This window comes from Cynocephalus volans, chromosome 3, assembly GCF_027409185.1.
Source record: "Cynocephalus volans isolate mCynVol1 chromosome 3, mCynVol1.pri, whole genome shotgun sequence".
Classification (NCBI taxonomy): Eukaryota; Metazoa; Chordata; class Mammalia; order Dermoptera; family Cynocephalidae; genus Cynocephalus; species Cynocephalus volans.
In genome coordinates, this window is record NC_084462.1 from 38,239,539 (window position 1) to 38,264,898 (window position 25,360).

The window sequence follows — 25,360 nt, forward strand, 5'->3', positions numbered from 1 at the left end:
GATTTTTCTGCTGGATATCCAGTTTAGTTTATCTGTGGATATCCAGTTTTCTAAACATCACCGAAGAAACTATCCTTTCTTCATTGTGTGTTTTTGGCACCTTTGTTGAAAATCAATTGACTATAAATGTGTGAATTTATTTCTGGGCTTTCTATCCTGTTCCATTGGTTGATGTGTCTCTTTTTATGCCAATATCATGCTGTTTTGATTACTATAGCTTTGTAGTAGATTTTGAAATCAGGTAGTATGGTGCCTCCATATTAAAACTGTTATTCAAAAAAACACACTCTCAATATCATTTAATTATGACCCATTTCCCACTGTTTTCCAAAATATTAATATTTGTGCACATTCTGTCTCATATTCACTCATTGTAAGTTAATGTAAAACAATAGAGCCTCTGGGAAAATTATCTTACAATTGTCTTTTCACAGGAAAATTCCCTGAAATGGTTAATATAAATGTGAAATATTGTATGCTAGGGGCCAGATAGCTACCCTGTACACTGGAAATCTGATATGTAGGAGTTGAATGAGGTATGGCTGTTTTAGGCATATATGACTGCAATATGAAGATCAGTGTGAACTCATCTAACCAACTTGAACTAAATGACATTTATAAAACATCATGTCTAATAGCCAAAGAACACACACATTTTTCAAAAGCAATGGATCACGCACCATAATAGGTTCCATCCTAAGCGATATTAAGTTTGAATTTCACAACATTTCCGAATACCTCATCCTTTTTTATTTGTATTTATTCAAACATTAACATAAACTTATGTTTACAGACAGCTCTACCTCTAGGGTGAGTGAGTTCTTACTCTATAAGTTCCCATGACAGCTGGTTGTTAAAAAAAAGTCAGGCACCTCCCCCCGATCTTGTTTCCTCTCTCCCTTCCTCTGTTTGCACACATCAGTCCCAGCCTGATGCTCTTGTCAGGTGCAGTTATCCAAATATGGACTTTCCAGCCACCAGAACCATGAGCCAAATAAACCTCTGTTCTTTATAAATTAACCAGTATTCTGTTATAGCAACACAAAACAGACTAATACATTTACTGACATAAGCAGTACAGATGATTCTCATCGACACTGTGACTTTTTTATCTAAAGCACTCTCTTGGATCTCCAAGTGTGAATGAAAACATAAATGTTCTTTACATACAAATTTGTATTAGATTCCATGGCAATGACACCTGTGAAGAGTCGAGGATCCATAAGGCCCCTTAATTACAGATACAGGCATTGGTCAACAAGCAGGATGTTATGTTCTCCAGGGCAATACAGCTTGCATCTTCATTTGATGCAATAGAATTTAAAATGGGAACAGATTTTACCTCACTAGGAAAATCCCTTCAGTGTAAAATTCCCTAATTTCAATCCTAATAAACATGCTGAAATCAATCTCTTTAAAAACAAGGATGGTGACTTTGGCCACCTGTAAACAGTAAAAGTTGCCACAGACCCCTGGCCTAACAGACACTGCTTTTTACATATGCCCACTGACAGTTTGAATACATGCTCTCTCTCAGTAAATCTGACAATAATATCCATCTTATACCTTTGGGAGATGACAAAGTGGAATACACTGGACCAAAAACAAACTACTAGGCAGTAAAATCTCTACAATAAAGATGCAACCCCCATGGGACAAGAAGTAGAAATAGCAGTTACATGAATGGACTGGCCAAACCTAACTCATACCACTGCTGTTCACTACCACTCATACAGAGAACATAACTGGTAAACCAGAGAGCCCAAATTATAATGATAAAGTTTCATGCAGAATGTCGCAGGATAACTGTCCTGAAGAACATAAGTACTTTTCCTTTTCCCTTTCATTATCACAATTAGCAAATCCAAGATAGCAGGAAAAAGCTCACACATCTATGTTTCCACAAGAATCATCCACATTCCTGGAATAGAAGAACATGAGAAAAAAAGTATAAATCCTACTGGAATTGATATGGGTTGAGAGGTGAAAAGTTAAGACCTTCCCTAATGCTAAAACTTAGTCTTGGGGAAGCAAAAAAAATGACTGCCACAACAGATTACTTCTAGATGTCACCCAAAACTGATTAAACTCGCCATTTAAAAAAAAAATACCAACTAGAAAACACAAAGTCTTTGATTCATTGGAAGTCATATTTTATACAGGCAAAATCTCAAATTTTGCTCACTGAAACATGCTAAGTGTGATGGGTAAATCAAACCATTACTGGAGTGAATGTGAAAGAGTAAGTATGAGATATCTACACAGGTGAAAAAAAGGGATTTTATCCCCCAAATACAAGAAGTACAGTAGGATAGAAGACAAAATTTAAATATAAAAACTTGCATCCAGAATTACTTGTGGGAGGCAAGAATGCACCTGTGGATTATAAATATCTCTATTAAAACCAAAACCATCATGGAAACTGGACCATATCATTTCAGGATCCATTTCCAGACTCCTCAATTACAATATAAATATTTTAAAAACCATGAAAATCCATAGGAAAATGAGCCAACAAACCATAGATGAAGATGACAAAATATTTTACAAATAACTAGCATAATTTGAACTATTCTGTATTCACCAAACTTTTGATTTATTACACAAGAGATGGGAAGTAAATTGTTAAAATTTAGGTGATGACTTAAGTAGATATAGTCCTGCAAACACTGACCCTACTTCAGGGTACTATACTTCACTAAAATCATATTTGCTCTCTTAACTAAATTAGAAAGAAAAGGTATCAGAAACAATGTTGGTGCATTATGTAAAGCCAGAAGAGGAAAGCATCAAGGAGTTACATTAGAACACCTGCAGTGCAGAAAAGAAGTCTTCTTATTCCTATGAAACTCCATACTCTCTGAAATATAAAATTTGTATCTGTAGTAAAAGCCTTGTAATCAAAGTCCACATGTAAACACAAAATTCATATGCACAAACATAAATAAAATTAAATATTTCTTGTTTTAAGGTCCTCCAGTTCACCACCAGCTCCTCCCACTTTTTTCTCTGTACTGACTGAGAAACACACTGCTATGACTGCTATGTGACTGGGCCAGATACATGTTTTTCCCAGTAAGATTGAGTCTAAGCCAAAGCCTTGAACATTCCCAGGCACTGATAAAAGTATTTAGGTTGTTGCCAAAAAGACTAAAGAAATTAGCCCCAGTTCTGAACCAAATTTCTTAAACTACCATAGAAAGTAGTTTGACCCCCTGGTTATGGACATACCTAGGTAGAACTTTCCTTTCTCTACCAGTATGCCTCTGACACTCTTCATCTCTCTATAAATACACTGAATAAATGCTTTAGATTGATCACTTTGGGCTTTAGTGCTCATTTCTATGAAATCACAACCCGCCCCACTAGAAGGGTTAAGAGCACTCCTGGGACCATTTTCAAGGTTACTCCAGCCAGAAGTTTTGGCAGAGAAAAGAACATGCGTTAAAAAAAAAAAAAAAGAGCTTAATTTTGATTTTATATCAGTGACTAGAGATAAAAAACAAATAAAAATGTAATTTCCCTCTGCTTGGCTCATTGGAACATTTATTCTATTTTATAGGATAACATGTTGCCTGATTCTAAAATTGCAATAAAGCTAATTGAAATCTTCAACTACATTTGTTGTAATTTTGTTCTTTGACAGTTCTGGCAACCAATAAAGGGACATGAAAGAGATTGATTATGGCCCCCAAGACCCCTCGAGGAAGGCAGGAGGTGTCTCCTGCATTAAGCTCCTCTTTGTGGGGACCACTGTCTTCTTCATGGAGCCCTATGAGTTGTGAGTAAGTCTCTCTCAGGTCTCAGCTCTGCTCTTGACATTTGAGCACCCTGATCTCTTTGGCTTTTGGGGGTACCATGGGATAGGTTGTGCTGGGAGAGAGCATTTGACCTTGGGATACCAAGGGTTAGTTTGTGCTGTGGCAGGGCACATGGCCTTTGGGTTTGCAGTGGCTGATGAGTGACTGGCAAGATGGACTGCAGTTTTAAAGGTAATTGACAGCAGTTGCAGTAAATGGCTATTGCTGCAGGGGTTGTGAACTTTGGCTTTTGAAATTCACAGGAATGTGGGTTCCTTTTATATGGTGAGTGCTGAGGTAAGGGAGTCTTTAGGTATCTGACTGGGTCAGACAAAAACTGGGAAATCATTGGCTAAGTTGGTCAAGGAAATCTCAGAACCAAAGCCATCTCAGCACTGAGAAGACCAAAATCCAACATAAGAATGGGATTGATCCTAATTTCTAAAGTTCTGAGTAATCTGCCCTCTGGCATGACTGCCTTTTTCATATGTAAGAAGGGCCCCAGAAGCTACAAATATTTACAAAAGTGGCAAAATCTTACTAAAAATAATTCAGAATTATGATGGTCTTTATGTGAAATGTTCCAAAGATCAATCCTTTCCCTTCCATGAACAGCTATTGTGCTTCCCTGTTTGCCTGGCTCTTTGCCCTGAGAATTTGGCTGGACTTTTATCTGTCAGGAGCACATGATTTATAAGGCCTGCATGTGCAAGCAGCCAACCAAAACATCAGGGGAACTCTAAGAATATGGCCAGACAGAAATGGAGGTTACACCCCGTTTGCAGCTAAATGAACTGCTGCCAGCTCTCAAAGATTTATCTAAATTTTTTTTTTGCCTATTTTTGGAAATGGCTCTTGGAGGGGCTAAAGTTCAGTTTTAAATAAGGGCAACTTAATTATGCCCACCCAGAAGCTTCAAAATTTTGTATTGACTCTTTAAAAAGCTATTCATAGAGGCTGGCTGGTTAGCTTAGTTGGTTAGAATCCAGCCTTACAACATGAAAGGAAGGCCACAGGTTTCAATCCCCATGCCAGCCAGCCAGAAAAATAAATAAAAACAAAAACAAACAAAAAACACTGTTCCTAGAAGACCAGATCAAAAGCTTAAGCTACTAACTGATGAAAAAATTAAATCTACCAACCTTTTTGATTAGTTGTTATTTCAATCCAAAGCCAAAAAGAAGCTAACATATTTTTAAAGGTCCCAGGTCATGAAGAAATAGAAAATGCCTTTCTTTACCATGTTTGTTATAGGTCTCTACCCTGAAGTAAGAAATTTAATTAATAAGACAAAACACAACTTTCTGACTCTACTTAGCAATCTTGAAACTCTTTGTAAAAGACATTTACATCTATAAAAGAAATCTTTATTGTCTCCCTCCTAGCACCTAAACCACTAGAAACTTTTGCAATGGGGAAGACATTGATTTACAGTTTACATAATAAATACTTACCTTTGCTTAAGTTGCTTTTTCTGTAAATTGTCTTAGATGGGCCTTTACATAAACCTTTCTTTGTTTGGACAAATTGTCTATCTTGTTTCATGTAAGAGTAGTCTAGAAGTGCAAATTTGGGGGTGCCAGTTAAAAATTGTTAGGGCAATGGAATAGGTAATCATAAGATTGATAAAGTAAAGGGGCAGAAACTACTTGAAAACTGGCAAATGAAAAATCTTAATTAAAGCTATAAGATTAGCTTCTTTCTGTGTGTCTGTATGTCTAGATGTGTTACGTGTATGTAACATTTCTCTAACAAAATGTACACAAGAGCTCTAATTAATTGGCTTAACAACAACAAAAAAAGAGTAAGTGGGCAGTCTGCCCCCTCTCCCAGCAAGTAGGGAAGAGAGCAGTGCCTGGGGCCTTGGCAGGAGATAAGGTTAGCCCACTCCCTCCACCCAAAAGTGGGCAAGAGAGCAGCACCTGGGGGGCCTAGGAAGTAGCAGAGGGCAGGCAGCACCCCTGCCCAGAAGCAGGGAAGATACCACACCAGAAACACCACTTCCGCACAGGTAGCCCACCGTAGCCACCACCACAGCCATGGCTACTGCAAAAGAGCAGCAGTAACCACAGTCACTGTGCAGGTGGCCTGCCAGAGACTCAACTGCATTGATACAAGGAGTGTCACCAGCAGAGACTAGAAAAAGAGGAGGATGTCTTATCTCCTCGACCCCCTCTCCAGAGTAATGGAAGAAGCAACTGCTTTAGCAGATGACCAGACATCAATGTAGAGATACTAGAAATATGAAAATCCAAAAAAAATGACACCACCAAAAGAATATAGCACTTTTCAACTACCAGAGCCTATAGAACAGGAAACCCTTGAAATGTCTGAAAAGGAATTTCGAGCAACACTCTTAAGTAAAATCACTGAGATACAAGAAGACTCAGTTAGACAACATAATGAAACAAACAAACAAAAAATCCAGGATATGAAGGAGGAAATTTACAAAGAGATTAATACTTTAATAAAGACTGTAGCAGAATTCATGGAACTGAAAGATTCATTCAATGAAATTAAAAGCACAAATGAGAGCTTAAGCAGCAGGCTAAAACAAGCAGAAGAAAAAATTTCTGATCTTGAAGATAGTATTCTTGAAATAACCCAGATGAACCAAAAAAGGGAAAAAAGTATTTTAAAAAAATTAAGAAAATCTAAGAGAGCTAGCAGACAACCTTAGGTGTACAAACATTCAAACTGTGGGTGTTCCAGAGGGGAGAAGAAAGGAAAAGGCATGGAAAACCTACTCAATGAAACAGTAACAGAAATCTTCCCAGGCATAGGGAGAGACATGGACATTCAGATCCAGGAGGCTCAAAGATCCCCAAACAGATTCAACCCCAAAACATCCTTGCCAAGACACACTGTAGTCAAACTGGTAAAGCTCAAAGACAAAGAGAGAATCTTAAAAGAAGCAGTAGAAAAGCATCAAGTCACCTCTAAGGGAGTCCCTATCAGACTAGCAGCAGACTTCTCAACAGAAACTCTATAGGTCAGAAGAAAATGGGATGATATATTCAAAATACTAAAAGAAGAAAAACCTGCCAGCCAAGAATACTATATCCAGTATGGCTATCCTTCAGAAATAAGAGAGAAATAGTATATTTTCCAGTTCAATTTTCTCATATTGAACAAACAAAAACTGCAGGAGCTCCCCAACACTTGACCAGCCCTACAAGAAATCCTCAAGGAAGTCCTGTGTCTGGAATCTGAAAAACAAAAATCACTACCACAAATACACAAGAAAGATCAAAACCCCCTGGTTGAACAAAAATCCAAATGAAAAAGAGAAAGAAACTAAATCTTACCATCACAAAAAACCATAATGACAATGTAATAATGCCCCTGATTAATTTCTGATTTTAGAATTTTGGTCTTCTCTCTTTTTTTTTCTTAGTCAGCCAAGATTTGCAAATTTTGTTGATTTTTTTTAAAGAATCAACTTTTGGAAGATGGCTGCTGGGCAGCCACTTCCTCACTGAAGAAAAGATGCAGAATGGGCTGCTACCTCCTGGTCTAAACAAAAGTGATGTTGAGTCAAATTCTGAAGATGAAGCCACATTAGAGAATTCTGCACTTAACTTATGGGAAGATAAAGAGAATGGGACCATTGGAAAAACAGAAATCTCAGATTTCCCAACAGATGGACCAAAACCAAACAGAGGCAAATGTAAATGCATATGAAGAGTGTCCTTCTGGAGTTCCCTTATATATGTGGAGTAAATTTCAAGAATTGCATAAAAAATATTCTGAACAGAAAACCTCAGCCTCAAGATTCAGAGGGAAGAAAAGAAAATGCTCCAGAAAAGATAAACTGAAGAATGAAAAAGAATCTCATATTGAACAGTCCTCAAGTGAAACCCAGTGGAGGGAGCTTACTCAGTTTTTTGGAGTCAATGATAAATTCGAACCCCCTGCTAAAAAGAAAAAATTGACAAGGCAGGCCTTGAAAAAAGGATAGAGCAGGCTGTAGAGGAGTGGAATATTGAGAAGGTTGAGGAGCTCAGCAACAAGCTAGTTACTTGAGAGCTTGGTGTATAAATTGCCAAAGCAGTTGCCTGCCACAGCTTTGTAAAAGCCAAAAAGGAAGCTGAAAATTCACAGGCTGCTCAAAAAAAGAAGAAACTTGCATGGGGGTTTGAAGCAAAGAAGAGATGGGAAACCAAAAGCAACATGGGATATATGTAACTTGCCAGAGTTCTTCAAGACATTTGTAGACTCAAGTGCTCAATTAACTGAAAATATTTTTCTGCTTATGTTAAATACATCAGGACATTGATAGAAGTAGAAAAAAATAAGCATAAAATCTGGGAGTTATTATTAACTCTTCTCAATCTTTTTCTAAGGAGTTCATCTTAATTGAAGTAAATGAAGTGAAATATTCTGTTATTTGTGTAAGAAGTCTAAGCTTACATGCAGAAAAAAAGGACAGGGTTTTATCTATTTAGTCAGTTATATAGATATGCAGTATAAAATCAATTCTGCTTTTTCATCCATTTGGTGTAGCATAGCCAGTGAGCTTCTTGTACTTTCTTATCTGTACTGGGTTTAACTGCTTATACTTAACTGGAATTGTGTTTTTAAGACTGGCATTTGTTTATAACGGATTAATCATAAGCACAAAAGGGTCGCAATTGATACTGTCTTTACAAATGACTTGAATTGCCCTAGTGTCATAAAAGTAATTATTGATTCTTTATTGGTGTCAGTAGAATTTATATTTCAATCACTTAGTAAATACAGTTGATTAATTTTTGTGTACCTTCACATAAAATACTACAATAAAAAAAAGAGACAGAAAAAAAATCAACTTTTGGTTTTGTTGATTTTCTCTATTGTTTTTTAATCCCCTAATTTCATATATTTCTGTTGTAATCTTTGTTTTTTCCTACTTATATTTGCTTTTGTTTTAGTTTGCTCTTCTTTTTCTATTTTCTTAAGGTAGAAGTTTACATTACTGACTTTCGATTTGTCTTATTTTTGATACAGGTGTTTATGGGTATAAATTTTCCTGCAAGTACTGCATGAGCCCTACATCCTAAAATTTTGATATGTTGTGCTTTGATTTTTATCACAAAGTACTCCAATTTCCCTGTGATTTTTTCTTTTTACCCATTGATTAATTAGGAGAGTGCTATTTAATTTTCTAAATTTCCCTCTGTTTTAATGGTCAGAGAACATATTTTCTATGATCTTAGTTTTTAAAAATGTATCCAGACTTGTTTCGTCCTATATTTTACATTTTGTAGCAATGAATATGCAAACTATGAGATGATCCTGATTTGATCATCACAGATTGTACGCAAACACTGATAGTCAACTCTGTATCCCACAAACATGCATAATCAATTATGTTTCAATAAAAAAAATTTTTAAGTAAACCCTTTAATCAAATTTTATCAAAAAACAAAAATAGAGAACCTAACTCAAATGCCTTTTAGTTCACATGACTTAGGTAAATCCTAGGTAAATAAGACTAGCTGAATATTGTTGGGCTATGCCTCTGACCAGCAAAACACCCATATATTTAACTTTAGGGTTCTTAGTTGGCAACTGCCTAACATTCATATGCTATAAAATTGGTTAACAAGAAAATAACTTCAGAAGATAGTTTTGTTCAATGTCTCATAGAATTTTCATGATAAGTTCAAGCATGGTTGTTTAAAATAAGTAAATTAGGCATAGATGTTTACAAACAAACTGTTCATAGTTTGAAAAAGTCTTTTTGGTAACTTGAAACTGAGGTGAAATTAAGTAATAGATATTCATTGAATGTCTGGGTTATTTAAAATACTAAAACATTAATTATTAAACATAAGTTTAAGGTTTATATACATTAACATTTTGTTTTAATAGAGGATAGAAAACTATACATATTTGGGTCTGTTAGTAAGAATGAAAAAATTGTTCTATGATGAAGTACATATTTCTAGAAATTATAAAATGTAGATTCATAAAGTGTTGGTTTGTGACAAAAAATTCAAAATAGATTACTTCCTAGCTTTTCACAAATTTAAGGGTTGCTGTGAGTTAAAAATTAATATGTAATTAAAACTACTAAAAATAGGGAAACAATTCTGTATGTAAGATGTAAAAGAAAAGTAACATATGTTGTTAAAAAGGAGAAATGTCTAAATTCTATAATTAGAAGGAAATTATTTATAGGTTTTTCTAAAATTGGAGCATTAATATCAAAAGCACTCTGATGCAAGGCTAGAGTTTGCTCCTTTATGTTGAAACAGAGTTTTCTTGAAGCACTGAACTGCTCTTAATAAAAAATTGAGAGGTTTTTTATCTTTTAGGTGACTGGCCTATGAAACAGATTCTGTGTTTTGTCAAGACAATTTCTTGTGCTTTGTGCCTTTGAAATCTCTTGTCACTTTTGTTTTATTTTGTAATGATTTATTATCCTATTTAAGTGTTTCAAACCTTTGTTATTTGACAAACTTCTCAAAATGAAATTCTAAAAATTAAGTCTTTTTGACTTTAAGTAGCTTTGAGATGTTGAGGGCCCCAGAACTTCTCAAAGGATCTATGAAAGAGAGATACCAAAACTAATCGGACTTATCTGATAGGTTAAATTAAATAGGAAGCATTGTCAAAACAAGAAATGATGTTTAATCTTTGAGTTACATAGATAAGCTATTAATATGTGTTACAAAACTGTATAAGATTCCTAAAAATCTGTGTCTTGATATAAATGCTGCCACTCATAATTTTGTTTATTTTAAATTGTTGTGTATCACAGAAAAAACTAAATTTTCTTTTCAGTTGTATAACTCTCATCAGATCTTTTTGGCCATTTTAAGTTGTGATGTCCAAAATTACTTACTTTATTCTGATGCCTTTTCTCAAAGTTCTTTGCAAGCAATTATAGTTTTTAAAGTGTTCTATCTTCAAGGAAGTTCACAGAAAGAGCAGAAAGAACTCTGACAAGTACCAGTTCCTAATAACTTTGAGTTCATACTGTTGGGCTGAACTTCCAAAAATTCTAATGAAGAGAATGATGGGTTTGTGAAACTGCTAACCAAGGTCTAACAGAACAAAAGTTAAAATTACACAAAACTGATGAAGAATTATGGGTTTTTTCAGCTTCTTTACTTTGAAACATTGCTGGTTCTATTAATGTTTGTTTTCCAGACAAGAAAACTTTTTAAGCTACAGCAATCAAAGCATACTTTTGTAAATGGAAATTGAAACACTTGCTTTTCTTCTCTACTGATTCCTCTAGAATTTGAAAACTAGTTATGAGTATGCTTATTTTTATGGAAATATGGTTATTTACATAAGTTCTATAAGAATCTATTCTCTTTAACAAGATACAATTGGAAACATTAGTTACATTACCAGGGCTTTAACTGGAATGTCATATTTGAAAATATGCATAGAACTGGCTTTAAGGGTTCTGAACCTTATCGTGAGTGAATAAAAAGTTGTCACTTCCTAGCAGGCCCAGGAATCCTAAGATATAAAATACAGCCAAAGTCTAATGTCTACCTTGGCTTAGCTTCCTAGCATTGAGATTTTTAAAAGTCTAATCTGATATTCCTTGTCAAGATTCCCAAAAAAACAAATTTTAAAAGGAGCCTATGTAGTTATTCCTGAAGCATTTCTGTAAAGAACTAGGCAAATTGGTCTTGCTAAGATTATCTCTGTAGAAATGGGGGTGACGGAAGATAAAAAAATTTGTGTTTCAAAACAAAACTATAGTATACCTGTTATTAGGTTGTGGCCCTGTTTACTGCTTTTGAATTCTACTATCTACCTGCAGACCGGACTGGATTCTGAATTCTTCTAGTTTTCTCTAATACCTGGTTACAACTCTCCAAGAACAAGAACTGCTCTCTTCCTGAAGACCTATAAGCTGAAGCTGGACAATGCAATGTAAATTTCAGGGACAATTTTCACGAGTGACATGTGGGCCACATGAAGAATTCACCAAACACATCTGATGTCATAACCAGACATTCAAACTGCAAACCAGGATGAAAAGTTGCCAACTTCATGCTGTGGACAACTTTGTTCCCCAAGATCACTGGAACACAACTTCTTATTAAAATGAGACTCTGACCCCTCTTAATTTTTTCCTTTATGCCTTCCTCTTTCATTTGAAAGGATGATGCTGTAGTTAAAATTTCAAAATAATACCTTCTGTGGGTAACTTGCAAATTGTTGCTCCCTGCTTCAACCTATTCACTGGAGGGTAGATTACCTACTAACTGAACAGGGAATACCTGTGCAGTTGTTAACACTTCTTGCTGCACATGGATAAATATATCAGTATTGTAGAGACTCAGTTACAAAAGGTTAATTAACAGGCTGCTTGGTTAAAATGGGTAGACTGCTCATCTGACTCATCCTTTGATCTGTTTGACTTTGGTTGGTTTTGTTCATGGGGATGCTGGCTTAGGAGCATACTCCAAACTCCTGGTACTATCCTCTGGATAGTCATAATACCACCCTTCCTGGTACAATACACTCTCTCAAAAGTTTTAAATGTGTTTGTGCAGCCATCATTGAATGTCAAATAGTATCTTGTCAAATGGGCTGAAAAGCAAAGAAATGCATGATAATGACTCTCTAACATAAATGACATGCTGAGATGGGAACCCAGAATGATGGTAACTGAGAGTGGATCTAAAGCTCTTGGTTTTAAAAGGGCAGAAGTGTAACATAAAAATTATAGGAGGCTACATTTTGAGGCTGAGTTCCTGTACTAGGTACCAAAAAAAAAAAAAAAGTTAAAAATCAAAATGTTGACACACTTCCAAAGTTCCACAACACTTAAGTTGGGGTCTGACCTTCTCATAAGTCAGGAGAATGATACAAGCCAATTTCCCAAAACAGGCTGGTTTAAATCATCAACCAGTATGATAATGAACTTCCCTATGCTTTAAACCTTAACCAAAAAAGACAGCATAAAATAAACTGAAGTTATTATCCTATTGTATAGCTTACTGTCCTATGTTACAGGCGAAGTAACTTTGAAAGGAACAATCTGCTTTTTCTATTTTCTGCTTTCCTTAGCCATTTTCAGTCAATAAAGCAAATATCCTATGTTTGCCATACAAGAACACTTACTCTATTACACAGTATTACCTCCTCTCCAGTCCAAGATCCAAAGCAAAGTCACTTGAGACCCTCAAAAAGAAAAGTATGTTATTTGTAAGACTACACAACAGAAAAATTACTGTGCCAATTGTGATAAAAAGCAAAAACACATTTTTAAATCATTTTGTACAGCTTTCTGAAGAATGCTTCTCAGAAGAGTCATCATCTATCCAGAAAACGGTACCTCAATAGAAATTACCAAACCAGTGTGTCTTTAAAATTTTTTTTTATCTATCTATCTATCTATCTATCTATCTATCTATCTATCTATCTATCTATCTATCTATCATCTATCTATCTATCTATCTATCTATCTATCATCTATCTATCTATCATCTATCTATCTATCTATTATTATTATGAATATTCATGAGCTACAAAGCTGTTTGTCAGCCCTTGTGCCCACGATGTCAGGGACAGATACATACTAGCAGCATACCCATTACCACAAATTGCATTTGTACTCTGTGTCCCCCACCCAATTGTCCCCAACCTCCCTCCCCTTCCCTCTTTCCCCCACACTCCACTTTGTAGCCCAAGGAACACTCCCTTCCTCTGCAAGACCACACACTACTGTGATCTTTCTTTCCTTCTTTCTCTCTTAGCTCCCACATATGAGTGAGTACATGAGGTATTTATCCCTCTGTGCTTTGCTTATTTCACTCAACATAAGTTTCTCCAGGCTCATCCATGTTGTTGCAGATGGGAGTATTTCATTCTTTTTTGTGGCAGAGTAGTATTCCATGGTGTATATATACCACAGTTTCCTTATCCAATCATCCATCGATGGACATTTAGGTTGGTTCCATGTCTTGGCTATTGTAAACAGAGCTGCAAATAACATGGGAGTGCAGGTATAACTTTGACATGATGATTTCCATTCCTCTGGGTATATACCTAGTGGGATTGCTGGATCACATGGCAGATCTACCTGTAGGTGTTTCAGAAAACTCCATACTGTTTTCCATAGTGGTTGTACTAATTTACAGTCCTGTCAACACTGTAGGAATGTTCCCTTCTCTCCACGCCCTTGCCAGCATTTGTTATTCACCATATTTTTGATTATAGCCAGTTTAACTGGGGTGGGGTGGTATCTCAGTGTAGTTTTATTTGCAATTCCCTGATGACTAGTGATGTTGAGCATTTTTTCATGTACCTGTTGGCCATTTGTATGTCTTCTTTTGAAAAATGTCTGTTCAGCTCCTTGCCCATTTTTTAGTTGGGTCATTTTTTTTTTTTTTTTTTTACTGTATAATTGCTTGAGTTCTTTGTATATTATGGATATTAATCTCTTGTTGGATGCATAGTTAGTAAAAATTTTCTCCTACTCTGTAGGTTTTCATTTCACTCTTGATTTTTTCCTTTTCCATGCAGAATTTTTTAGTTTGATATAATCCCATGTGTTTATTTTTTCTTTTACTGCTTGTGCTTTTGGGCTCATGTTCATAAAGTCTGTGCCCTGACCTAACTGCTGAAGTGTTTCACCTATTTTTTCCCTTAGTAATTTTATAGTTTTGGGTCTTATAACTAGGTCTTTAATCCATTTTGAGTTGATTTTAGTGTATGGTGAGATGCATATCTAGTTTCATTCTTCTGCATATGGATATCCAGTTTTCCCAGCACCACTTGTTGAAGAGGCAGTCTTTTCCCCAATGAAGATTTTTGTTGCCTTTGTCCAATATCAGATGGCTGTAAGCCTGAGGGATGATTTATGGGTTCTCAGTCCTACTCCACTGGTTTATGTCTATTTTTATACTGATACCATGCTGTTTTGGTTACAATAGCTCTATAGTGTAATTTGAAGTCAGGTAGTGTTATTCCTTGAGCTTTATTTTATTTTATTTTTTTGCTCAGGATTGCTTTGACTATTTGGGGTCTTTTGCTGTTCCATATGAAAAGTAAGATTGTTTTTTCCATTTCTGTGAAGAATGTCATTGGTATTTTGATGAGGATTGCATTGAATCTGTAGATCGCTTTAGGTAGCACAGCCATTTTCACAATGCTAATTCTTCCAATCCGAGAGCATGGAATATCTTTCTATCTTTTTGTGTCTTCTTTAATTTCTTTCAGAAGTGGCTTACAGTTCTCATTGTAGATGCCTTTTACCTCCTTGGTTAAATTGATCCCTAGTTATTTTATTTTTTTCATGACAATTGTAAATGGGCTTACTTTATTTCTCTTTCTGTTAATTCATTATTTGAGTATATAAATTCAACTGATTTGGGGGCATTTATTTTGTATCCTGTAATGCTACTGAAGTTATTAACCAGCTCTGGGAGTTTTCTGATAGAGTCTTTAGGTTTTTCTATATATAGTACCATGTCATCTGCAAATAGAGAAAGCATGACTTTGTCTTTTCCAATCTGGATTTCCTTTATTTCTTTCTCTTGCCTGATTGCTTTGGCTAGTACCTCCAGTGCTATGCTAAATAGTAGGGGACAGAGTGGGCATCCTTCTCTTGTTCCTGTTCTTAAGGGAAAGGCCCTCAATTTTTCCCCATTCAGGATGATACTGCTGGTGGGCTTGTCATAGACGGCCTTTACCAGGTTGAGATATTTTCCTTCTATACCTAATTTATTGAGGGTCTTTATCATAAAGCAATGTTGAATTTTGTGAAATGCTTTTTCGGCATCTATTGAGATAATCATATGGTCTTTGTCCTTGAGTTTGTTGATATGATGTATCACATTTATTGACTTTCATATGTTGAACCATCCTTGCATCCCTGGGATGAATCCCATTTAATCCTAGCATATATTTTTTAAAATATGTTGCTGTATTCTGATTGCTAATATTTGGTTGAGGATTTTTGCATCTAGGTTCATCAAGGATATTGGCCTGTAATTTCTTTTTTGTGTATGTCTTTATCTGGTTTTGGTATCAGAGTTATGTTGGCCTCATAGATGAGTTTGGGAGAGTAATTTTTGTTTCAATTGTTTGGAATAGTTTGAGGAGAATTGGTATTAACTCCTCTTTAAAAGTTTGATAGAATTCAGCTGTAAAACCACCTGGACCCAAACTTTTCTTTGTTGGAAAATTGCTAATTACCACTTCAATCTCATTGCTTGTTACTGGTCCATTCAGGTTTTGTATCTCTTCTTGGTTCAGTCTTGGTAGTTTGTATGTATCTAGAAAGTTATCCATATCTTCCAGATTTTTCATATTTGTTGTCATACAGTTGTTTATAATAGTCTCTAACCATTCTTTGTATTTCTGTGGTATCAGTTGTAATGTCTCCCAAAATTTCTGATATTTGTTTATTGGGTCTTCTCTCTTCTTTTCTTTTCTTTTTTTTTCTTTTTTTTTTTTTTTGTTAGCCTCACTAATGGTTTGTCTATTATATTTATCTTCTCAAAAAACCAACTTTTTGTTCTGTTGATCTTTACTATTGTTTTTTGGGTCTCTATTTCATTTAGTTCTGCTCTGATCTTAATTATTTCTTTACATCTACTACCTTTAGGTTTGGATTGTTGTTGTTTTTCAAGTTCTTTGAGGCATAGTGTTAGGTCGCTTGTTTGAAGTCTTTCCATTCTTTTGATGTAAGCATTTATTGCAGTAAATTTGCCTCTTAGTACTGCTTTTGCAGTATCCCACAGGTGTTGGTATGATGTATCTTTATTTTCATTATTTTCTAGAAATTTTTTAATTTCCTGCTTAATTTCTTCTTGGACCCATAAGTCATTCAGGAGCCTATTATTGAGTTTCCATGTATTTGTATAGTTTCCAGAGTTTTGCTTATTATTAATTTCCAATTTTAGTCCATTGTGGTCTGAAAAGATACTTGGAATGATTTCAATTTTTCAAAATTTGCTGAGACTAGATTTGTGACCTACTATGTGGTTTATCCTGGTGAATGTTCCATGAGCTGATGAGAAGAAAGTATATTCTTTAGTTGTGGGGTGAAATGTTCTGTATATATCTGCCAAGTCCAGTTGGTCTAAAGTGTAGATTAAATCCTGTGTCTCTTTGTTGACTTGTTGCCTGGAAGATCTGTCCCATACTGAGAAAGGGATGTTCAGATCACCCACTACTAATATATTAGGTCCTATTTCTTTCTTTAGGTCTGAGTGTTTGCTTTATATATCTGGGTGCTCTAGTATTGGGTGTATACATGTTTATGATTGTTATGTCTTCTAACTGGACAGATCCCTTTATCACTATATAGTGGCCTTCTTTGTCTTCTTTTTACGTTTTTTTGGTTTAAAGTCTATTTTGTCCGATATAAGGCATAGAGCTAGGGCTTTGTCTGGAGCTCAGAGACCCCTTGAGCCCATTCACAAACCCTTCACATGCAGGTCTATGTGCTAGGTAACTGGGGAAAAAGTCTTCAGAGTTGGCTGTAGAATAGTCTTTATTCAGCATACACATATCTAGGAGCTAGGCAGTATGAAGGAGGAACCTCAGAAACTCAACTGCTACCAGCAAAGTCCATAGAAAACTGAGCAGCTGCCTGCAGAGTAAACATGTTCTCTTTTTAGATGCGAGCTCTCCATGAGCCAGCTGTGCTTCACAAACTCAAGAACACACAATAGCAACAACACTAAAAAGATACACTGGTGCACATGTGCATTAACTTCACCCACACACAACTTGTCTACAAGAAATGTGCTGTATGACTCCCAACCAGACCTGAGCTGAGGGAGCCTGACTAAATTATCCTATTTTCCCCACATAAGGATAGCTACTCCTGCTCATTTTTGGTTTCCATTTGCATGGTATATCTTTCTCCATCTCTTCGCTTTTAGTCTATGTGTGTCTCTACAGGTGAGGTGGGTCTCTTGGAGACAGCATATACATGGGTCTAGCTTTTTAATCCAATCAGTCAGTCTGTGTCTTTTAAATGGGGAGTTTAGTCCATTCACATTTAATGTAGTTATTGACAAGTGTTTCTTATTCCTGTCATTTAATTACTTCTTGTTTAGATGGTTTAAATATCTTTTGATCATTATTTCCCCTTTTATTTCCCTTCTTCGATGTTAGCTTGAAATTTAAGGTGAGATGATTTAGCTTCTCTCTCTTTCTCACTGGCATTTTTATTTTAACAGTGGGTTTTGCTCTTTCTTGTGTATTTGTGATAGTGTTCACCATTATTCAGATTCCAGATGAATGACTCCCTTGAGAATTTCTTGCAGGGCTGGTCTTGTGGTGGTGAACTCCCACAACTTTTGTTCGTCTGGGAAATACACTTTTCCTTCCTCATTTTTGAAGGAGAGCCTTGCTGGGTAAAGAATTCTTGGCTGGAAATTTTTTTCTTTTAGTATTTTGAATATATCATTCTACTTTTTTCTGGCCTGTAGGGTTTCAGTTGAGAAGTCTGCTGTTAGTCTGATGGGGGTTCCCCTATAAGCGACCTGATGATTTTCTCTTGCTGCTTGCAGAATTCTCTCTTCATCTTTGAGCTTTGCAAATTTGACTATAATGTGTCTTAGGGAGGATCTTTTTGGATTGAATCTGTTTGGGGACCTTTGAGTTTACTGGATCTGAAGGTCTGTATCTCGCCCTACACCTGGAAAGTTTTTTGTTACTCTTTTCTTGAATCGGTTTTCAATACCTTTTCCTTTCTCCTCCCCTTCTGGAATACCCACAATTCAGATGTTAGAGCACTTGAGGTTGTCTGCTATCTCTCTTAGATTTTCCTAATTATTTTTAATTCTTTTATCCTTTTTTTGGTCTGCGTGAGTTGTTTCCAAAAGACCATCTCCAAGCTCTGAAATCCTTTCTTCTCCTTGCTCTATCCTGCTGTTCACGCTCTCAGTTGTGTTTGTTTGTTTGTTTGTTTGTTTTTACTTCACTGAGTGAATCTTTCATTTCTAGAGTTCTGCTACACTCTTTTTTAAGGTGTTAATGTCTTTGGAGATTTCCTCCTTCATTTTCTGGATATTTTTTCTTGTTTCATTGTGTTCTCTAATTGAGTCTTCCTTTATTTCTTCAAGTTTTCTTAAGATCATTGCTCAGAATTCTTTTTCAGATATTTCTACGATTCCCTTTTCCTTCAAGTACGACATTAGAGCATTACTGTATTCTTTCAGTGGTGTCATTTCTTCTTGTTTATTTGCAGTTCTAAGTACTTTTTCATTGACGTCTGGTTATTTGGTAGAGGATTTCCTTCTTCTGCTACACTGAGGTTGGCTGTGGACTGGCCCTGGTTGTTACTGTGGTGGCGAATATTCTTTGCTTGACAGTAGGTGGTGGTTATATTAAACCACCTTGGGTCCTGTTCCAGGATCTGTGGTTGTAGAATGAGTCCCCAGCACAACGCAGTTCTCCTGGGCTCGCCTCAGCAGGTTGGGCTGCATGGGCTGGCATCCCCCTCTGGATCCAAGGAGTGGGGATGGGTTGCCTCTGCCATGCAGATCTGCTGGGCTCACCTCAGTGGGTCAGGCTCACGGGCTTACACTCCCCTCTGGGTCCAAAGAGTCCAAACCAGTGTGTCTTGAAGAAGGAGTACTTACCATCAAGAATGATCCAGCAGCAGCCAGAAAACCTTATGCTGTGCATGTCCAGGCACCCACTGCCATATCCAGGTATCTTAGGATGGGAAGATCTTCCCTGGAACTGGAAGCAGGGCACCTGGCATTCACTCCACTGCCACACCACCTGGGAAGTATAGAGGAGACATGACATGCTTGAGCAAGGCAGCAGGGTACACAGGTCCCCAAGGCAAGGGCAGATGACCTCCTGTGAGACAGCTTCCATCTACCTTTCACTGGCTTCACCTGCTACAGGCCATGAGCAGCCATGTTGAAAGACTATGATGCAAATACACATCCACGCTGAGAGCTCACCAGCCTTACCCCGCCTGCATGCTCCTCAGCAACTACCAGCTGAATACTCCTTTGTGTGGCTGCCAGTCACATTCTCAGACAGTGGCCACTCAATGCAGGATATTTCCTGCCCCACGCACCCACTTGAGGGATCCCATTGCCCACAAAACAGATATCCTGGGTGGTGGACCAGGTGGGAACCACTGGAAACTGCCCCCCTCTACTACAGTGCCCACTAGAGGCAACGTGCTGGACCTCAGTTCCGATGAGAACGACGGTAGTGAGTTTTCACTCATTTTGTTCAGCTTTCCAAGGAATGCTTATTTGGGGAGTCATCATCGATCCATGCACATGGTTCCTTGCTGGAAATTAGCAAAACTAGTGTGACTTGAAAAGGGAGTGCTTACCGTCCTGAGCAATCCAGCATGTCTGGAGACCTCTTGCCATCTCCGGGGATCTTAGGATGGGAACATCTTCCCTGGAACTGGAAGCAGCACACCTGGCATTCACTCTACTGCCACACCATCTGGGAAGTACAAAAGAGACACGACTTGCTTGATCAAGGCAGCCAGGTACACAGGTTCCCAAGGCAAGGGCATCTGACCTCCTGGGGGACAGCTTCCATCTGACTTTTATTGGCTTCAACTGCTACAGGGCATGGGCATGTGGGTACCTAGGCATGCATGTGGTAGGCACAGAGGTACCTAGACTGTGTCATCACACCCAGGAGCATGCGAGTTGAATTATTCTCTCACTCCCTGCTCCCAGGACCTACAATGCTGCTCCAAGAAGGCTTTGGTGCCAGAATGGATCATGACGACATGCCTCTGACCTCCACTGGGTGAGAGGTGAGCCAGAAACCTCTGCCTCACAGCCACAGCTCTGTGTGGAAGCCCAACAAGCCATTCCACCTCCTCTACCTCAGAAAGCACTGGCTATGGAAGCCTTCCCAACTGACCGGCACTCTGGTAAATGCCAAAACCTGCCACAAAACCTGCATTGCCCCATCAATTGGGAGATGTGTAGGACATCACACACAGGGAAGGAGCCACCCACTCCAGTGCTGAAACATTGTTCAGAACACTGCCATCTCATCAGCCCTTTCTCTACAGCCCTACACTCAGCCAAAGAACACGCTACTGCCATATGGATATTTCTGTGGGGACATTCTGTGGTCCAATGCTTCCTGTAGAACAGGCACTTTCCATGTGGCCTTGTACCAGCAGAGACACTCGATGCTCTGCCCTCATGGGCACATTGAAATTAAGATTCTCACTTGAACTCACAGGCTTCCTCATGGCCTGGAATACGAGGACACAAAGGAGAGGAAGAGTCACTCAATCCCACATGAAATATCACTCTATAAGTGGAAGAACACCAGGACATGAGGGGCCTTGGGCCTATGAACACAGCCTCAGAGAGAAAGAGGCATCCACGGGCTCTGCTGGGAAACACATTTCTTTCCCTCACCAATGAAAATAGAAAAGGAGCAACCATGGGAAGTTGACATGTGCCCTCACTGTCCACTACCATGTGTGGGTGGAAATTCTGGGCCAAAGGTGGCTCAAAGACCCCATGGACAACTCGATGCCACACAAGGTCCAAGATAGGGACTGAACAGATAACAAGGACACCTGCCCAATGCCCTCGCCCATGCATATGGTGTCACCTGCCCGCTTGACTCGCTCTAGGAACACATGGTATTTCCCACAGGCACACAAACAACACCTCAGACAGACCCAAGAAGCTTCGCTCAACAACCCACATGGAAGGCGCTGAGTCAATGAATGTATGGCTCTCTCTCCTACCTGTCCACAGTGGCCATCGCTGGCCATGGCCATTAAATTGCAAATGCTATGCCTGTCAACTTACAAGTGCAAACTGAAAACCTTCTCTATGCTTCTCTCAGGAAGGAACATCGGTGCTTCCACGCCCCAGTGACTTAGTCCCACTGCTCCCACCCAATCACCATGGGAATTCCAATCACCTCCACCAAAGATGAGGAAACCCCTCAGCCCTGGCACTCACTTCCACCCCTTCTGCCCTGTCACCGTTGGCATCCACCCATACTCCACTAACACAAATACAACTACAACATCTTGTGTAAAGACTCGGCCCTATGTGCCCATCAGCAAACCGAGCAAATGGCTACTCCGAAGGCACAGGCCATTAGCAGCCATGCTCAAGGACTATGATGCAAATGCACATCCATGCTGAGAGCTCACCCACCCTACCCCGCCTGCACACTTCCCAAGCTCCTACCAGCTGAATAACACTTTGCATGGCCACCAGTCATGTCCCCAGACAGCGGCCACTCAAGCAATGTATTTCCTGTCCCTACACAGACAGGCAAGGGATTCTGTTGCCTACAAAATAGGAAACTTTTAATTCTGAATGCCCTGGGTGGTAGACCAGGTGGCAACCACTGGAAGCTGCCCCCCTCTCCTACAGTGCCCACTAGAGGCAACGTGCTGGACCTCAGTTCCGATGAGAACGACGGTAGTGAGTTTTCACTCATTTTGTTCAGCTTTCCAAGGAATGCTTATTTGGGGAGTCATCATCGATCCACGCACATAGTTCCTTGCTGGAAATTAGCAAAACCAGTGTGACTTGAAAAAGGAGCACTTACCGTCCTAAGCAATCCAGCAGTCGCAGAGAAACACACACCACACATGTCTGGGGACCTCCTGCCATCTCCGGGGATCTTAGGATGGGAACATCTTCCCTGGAACTGGAAGCAGCACACCTGGCATTCACTCCACTGTCATGCCACCTGGGAAGTACAAAGGAGACATGACTTGCTTAAACAAGGCAGCCAGGTACACAGGTCCCCAAGGCAAGGGCATCTGACCTCCTGGGGGACAGCTTCCACCTGCCTTTCATTGGCCTCACCTGCTACAGGGTGCAGGCACTTGGGTACCCAGGCATGCATGTGGTGGGCAAACAGACACCTAGAATGTATTATTGCACCAAGAAGCATGCAGGTTGAAGGACTCTCAACTACCTACTCTCGGGACTTGCAATGCTGCTCCAGGAAGGCTTTGGTGCCTGCAAGGATCACGATGACAGACCTCTGACCTCCACTGAATAAGAGATGAGTAACAGACCTCTGCCTCACAGCCACAGCTCTGTGTGGGAGCCCAACAAGCCATTCCACCCCCTCTACCTCAGAAAGAACTGGCTGTGGAAGCCTTCCCTACTGAACGGGACTCTGGTGAATGCCAAAACCTGCCACAACACCTGCATTGCCCCATTAAGTGGGAGACCTGTGGGATACCTGACACAGGGAAGGAGCCACCCACTCCAGTGCCAAAACATGATTCAGAAAACTGCTGTCTCATCAGCCGTTTCTGCAAAGCCCTATGCTTGGCCAAAGGAACATGCTACTGCCATCGGGACATATCACTGGGGACACTCTGTGGCCAAAAGCTTCCTGCACAACAGGCACTTTCCATGTGGCCTTGTACCAGCAGAAACCCTCAATGCACTGCCCTCACAGGCACATTGAAATTAAGACTCTCACTTGAACTTGCAGGCTTCCTCATGGGTTGGAACACCAGGACCCAAATGAGAAGGAGAGTCACTGAATCCCATGTGAAATCTCACTCTATGAGTGGATGAACACCAGGACATGGGAGGCCTTGGGCCTATGAACACAGCCTCAGAGATAAAGAGGCATCCACGGACTCTGCTGGGAAACACATTACCTTCCCTCACCAATGAAAATAGTAAAGGAACAACCACGGGAAGCTGACATGTGCCCTCACTGTCCACTACCATGTGTGGGTGGAAATTCTGGGACAAAGGTGGCTCAAAGACCCCATGGACAACTCAATACCTCACAAGGTCCAAGACGGGGACCAACTGGATAAAAAGGACCCCTGCCCAATGCATTTGCCTGTGTATATGGCATCACCTTCCCACTTGACTAACTCTAGAAACACATTGCACTTTACACGAGCATGCACACATAAGCTCGGGTGGACTCAAGAAGCCTCACTCGATGACCCATACATAAGGGCACCGAGTCAGTGAACACGTGGCTCTCTCTCCTACTCACCCACAGTGGCCATCACTGGCAATGGCCATTAAATTAAAACATTACACCTGTCGACCTACAAGTGCAAGCTGAAAACTTTCTCCACACATCCTCAAAAAGGAACATCGGTGGACCATCCCACAGTGACTGAGTCCCACTGCTCCTGCCCAATCACGACAAGCACTGCAATGACCTCCACCAAGGATGAGGAAACCTCACCAGCCACAGATCCTGCTTCCACCCCTTCTGCTCTATCACCATTGGCACCCACCTATCCTCTGCTAAAACAAATCCAGAAACAACATCTGGCATAAAGGCTCAACACTAAGTGCCCAAGAGCAAATTGAACAAACAGCTACCCCAAAAGCACAGGCCACAAGCAGCCATGATGAAGGATAATGAAGCAAATGCACATGAATGCTGACAGTTCACCCACCCTGCACCGCCAGCACAGTAACTACCTCCAAGAAACTGAATACAACTTTCTTTGGCGGCCAGTCATGTCTGCCCTCTGCTAAAACAAATCCAACTACAATATCAGGCATAAAGTATCAGCACTAAGTGCCCAAAAGCAAACTGAACAAACAGATACCCTGAAGGCACAGGCCACAAGCAGCCATGATGAAGGACAACGAAGCAAATGCACATAAACGCTGAGAATTCACCCACCCTGGAAGGCCAGCAAAGAAGGCCCATCCAACAAACCAAATGCATCTTTGCGTGGCCATCAGTGATGTCCACAGAGAGTGGACACTCACATAACAGAAATACAACCCTACACATACACATGAGAAATCCTGTACACCACAAAAGAGGAGACTATCAATTTCAGATAACCTGCGTCGAAGACCAGGAGCAAATCACACGAAGATGATCTCATCTCATAAACTGACTAGAAGACACAAGATGCTGGAACTCACTACCATTGCCAAGGACGGTCATGAGTTTTAACTCATATTGTAGAGGTATTCCAAGGAATATTTCTACAGGGGAGTCAACATCGATCCAAGCACATTTGAGGCTGCTGTATGGAGAACAGCGCACACGGGGCAGTGTGCAAACTGAGGGTCTCAGACACCTCCAGGACTCTAGGTAAAACAGGTACAGGTGAACAAGAAGCAGCAACAGACAGTTCACTCGAGTGGTGTACTCGGGCATGCCACGAGTGGCCTGTGGAGAAGTAGGACCAGGCAGGCCTGCAAAACCATAAAGACCCCATCAACAGGCTGGGCACAGAAAAGCTTACCGTCCTGAGCGGTCCTCCAGCCTCGGGCGCCCCACCGGACGCACAGATTCCAGGACTCCCAAACGCCTCCGCTCCTCGGGGGAAACCCAGGTGTTCCTTCCTTCCCTGCAGACGGCATGCCTACCAGGGCAACTCCCCCTGAGAAGTGTAGAGACAGATCACATGCACGCTTGAGAAAAGGGCGCAGGGACACTGGTCGAATTCTACACTGCCAAAGCGTCCCGCCGGGCTAGGACATGCCCGCACATCCACGGACCGGAGAAGCTCTCTCCGGGACGCCTTCCATGACACTGCACTGGAGGTGCCTGCGCTGTGCCAACCGCTCTCCGAGGATGAACATGGCCGTGGGCGGGCCCAGTGAGAGACACCCGTGCCAGTGGATCGCAACTGCCACCCTCCA

The 25,360-nt window shown here is 39.8% G+C and overlaps 3 non-coding genes and 1 pseudogene across 3 annotated transcripts; 1 reads left to right on the forward strand and 3 right to left on the reverse strand.

Annotated features, from left to right (window-relative positions):
* The first annotated feature begins 7,289 nt into the window (after positions 1-7,289).
* LOC134371614 (protein FAM204A-like) lies at positions 7,290-8,018 on the forward strand (annotated as a pseudogene).
* Positions 8,019-19,926: 11,908 nt separating this feature from the next.
* LOC134374226 (small nucleolar RNA SNORD116) lies at positions 19,927-20,020 on the reverse strand. Its single transcript, XR_010023094.1, has one exon. It is a non-coding gene; the product is annotated as a small nucleolar RNA SNORD116 (small nucleolar RNA).
* Positions 20,021-22,148: 2,128 nt separating this feature from the next.
* LOC134374227 (small nucleolar RNA SNORD116) lies at positions 22,149-22,242 on the reverse strand. The gene has a single exon (XR_010023095.1). It is a non-coding gene; the product is annotated as a small nucleolar RNA SNORD116 (small nucleolar RNA).
* Positions 22,243-24,625: 2,383 nt separating this feature from the next.
* LOC134374341 (small nucleolar RNA SNORD116) lies at positions 24,626-24,721 on the reverse strand. Its single transcript, XR_010023205.1, has one exon. It is a non-coding gene; the product is annotated as a small nucleolar RNA SNORD116 (small nucleolar RNA).
* Between the last annotated feature and the right edge of the window lie 639 nt (positions 24,722-25,360).